The sequence below is a fragment of the Mesoplodon mirus genome (assembly GCF_964341445.2).
Source record: "Mesoplodon mirus genome assembly, chromosome: 3".
Lineage (NCBI taxonomy): Eukaryota > Metazoa > Chordata > Mammalia > Artiodactyla > Ziphiidae > Mesoplodon > Mesoplodon mirus.
The window spans coordinates 150982387-150985212 of NC_138978.1; positions in this window are offsets into that span (position 1 = coordinate 150982387).

The window sequence follows — 2826 nt, forward strand, 5'->3', positions numbered from 1 at the left end:
TAGGCTCTGTTTCTTCACGTAGTTTTTGAGATTAGAAACTAGAGACTTCAGTTCGTTCAGCAAATGAAGTTAGGCCTTTTTAGAACTGGTCTGATAAAATATACATGGGGGCAAGTGGGGTTAATAGGTAGCAAAATCACATCAGAGCTCTGTTTCATATCTCTAGATGAAAATAAGGGTAACAGACTGTTCCGCAGGGGACGACAGTTCACTAGCCCTGGTGACATGGCTGTGATGGGGCAATGATGGGGCAAGGTTCACTCAGCACAGTGGGTGGTAACCACTTGTGAGGACTGCTGGATTCCCCTAAACCAATGTTCTCAAAATGCATTGCCTAGAACAGTAGTCCCATGAGGGCGAATAAGTTTGGGAAACGGGGTCTTCACCTCTTGGAGAGTTGAAGTGCATATTAGAATACTAAAAGCCCTAAGAAATCTTTTACTCAAAAAAACCTGTTTAATCCACCATTTGCTAACCTTTCTGACTGCCGACACGTCCTCTTTTGAGAGGCATAATGTCTGTTTTGCAATTATCAATACTTTCTGTGTTTCATAGATGCATCTAATGATAAAACAAATATCCTAATATTGGGTAATTTTCCAGGGCTGGCATTATTCGGTAGGAGATAATCATTAACAGTTGTAAGATTCCACATTGATTGTCACTACAAAGCACTGCACTTAACTGGAATACACCCTGTAACTGAAGGGAGTCCACGAAGTTGACTTCATTTTCCAATAAGAGGGCATTATATAATGAAAACTGAAACAGGGACAATAATTTCTAATAGCTATGCAAGGTAGGTGGCAAGCATTCGTGGCAAGGAGGTTGCTGGAACAGAGCTGATTTTATGATTCTCATAAGTTTTGAATACACATCATTTGATAGAAACCTCTCTCTAGTCAAGGTCACCTTCCGTATTGCCAAATCCAGTGGCCGATGTTCAGTCCACATGGGACCTTGTAGCAACACTGATTACTTCCTCCTTCTTAAGATATTCTTCACATGCTTTCCAGGAAACCACATTCTCTCCTGAACTTCCTCCTACTTCTCTGGTTGCTTCTCTCATTTACTCTGCTGGATCCTGTTCTTTTTTTCAAACCTCTTGGTGTTGCAGAATCCCAAGGCTCCATCTTTGATCGCTCTCTACATTTACTCCCTAGATGACCTCATTCAGTCCCGTGGCTTTAAACATTCTTTATATGTAGGTGACCACGAAGTTTGTATCTTCAGGCTTGACTTTTCTTTTAACCTCTAGATTTTATATCTATCAGCCTTCTTGACATCCAAGATAGCATCATAAAATGAACACCTCCTGAAACAACTCTTGAGCACTCCTGTTGTCTTCCAGTGTTAAATGGCCTTATCACATGCTCATAACACAAGTCAAATGCCTTTGGGGTTATCCTTGATTCCCATCTTTCTCTCATGCCCCACACCTGATTTATTGGTAAATTGTCAGTGTGACTTTCAAAATATACTTTAACCCAATCACTCTGACTGCTGATGCTACCAACATTGTCCAAGCCACCACCATCTCTTACATAGTTTACAGCAATTATACCCTTTCTGGTGTCCCCAGTTTCATCCTTGTTCCACAGTCTCTCTCTTCTTCACACAACAACCGGAGTATTACTTTTAAACATGTAAATCAGATCATGTCCCTTGCTGCCCACAACTCTCCCAATAACCTCACCTAAGTAAAAAAAAAAAAAAAATCCACATTCCTACCATGGTTTATATGATCTGACCCCCCCCACCAGCTACCACCCCAACTTATTTACCACTCTTCCTGCTTCCTCACTGCACTTAGCCACACTGGCCTGCTTGCTGTTCCTCAGACACTATAAGCATATTCCGTCTAAGGCCCTTGCACTTGCTGTGTCCCCTGCCTGACAGGAAATACCTCAGGTCTTTGGGTGGTTTCTCCTGCCTCTCATTTCGGTTTCTGTATAAATGGCACCTCTTTAGAAAGGCCATTGGAGCATCTCTTGACATTCCCTCTTCCCATCCACCTTCCCTGCTTTATCTTTCTTTCTTTTTTTTTTTTTTTTTCTGTACACGGGCCTCTCACTGTTGTGGCCTCTCCCGTTGCAGAGCACAGGCTCCAGACGCGCAGGCTCAGCGGCCATGGCTCACGGGCCCAGCCGCTCCGCGGCATGTGGGATCCTTCTGGACCGGGGCACGAACCCGTGTCCCCTGCATCGGCAGGCGGACTCTCAACCACTGCGCCACCAGGGAAGCCCTGCTTTATCTTTCTTTACGCGCTCAATTATCACTCACCCTGTGGCATGTTGTTTACTGTCCTTGTGAGGCAGGGACTTCTGTCCCATTCTCTGCTGTATCTGCACCTAGATCAGTGCTTTAAACCTAGCAGGTGATCAATAAATCTTTTTTAACTGAATAAATGAATTCTCTAAAAGACTTTTTATGTCACTGTGAATCTGGTATACTTCCAGATTCTGGTATACTGATGGGTTAGATTCCCACATCCAAGTGGCAGAAGGAAATCTGGGAACAGGGTGATTCCACAGCACTCTGAAATGTCAACACCCTTCAAAGAAGATTAGGAAAAAAGCCTACTTTCTCTGTAACTGATATTGAAGTGTGGTATAAAACCTACCTGCTTCCCCTTATTCTGATCATATGTAAGAGGGAACAGTGGTTCTCAGTCCTCCCTCTGAGAGTTTTGTTTCTTCTAAAATATCAGCCATGGGAACCTATAGTATGAGAGAGACCTGTCTTTGGGGAACATCTGGTCATTTGTTTCTGAGCTTTTATAAAAGGATCAATTGTCCTTCATAATGGACAACACGCTTATTAAAT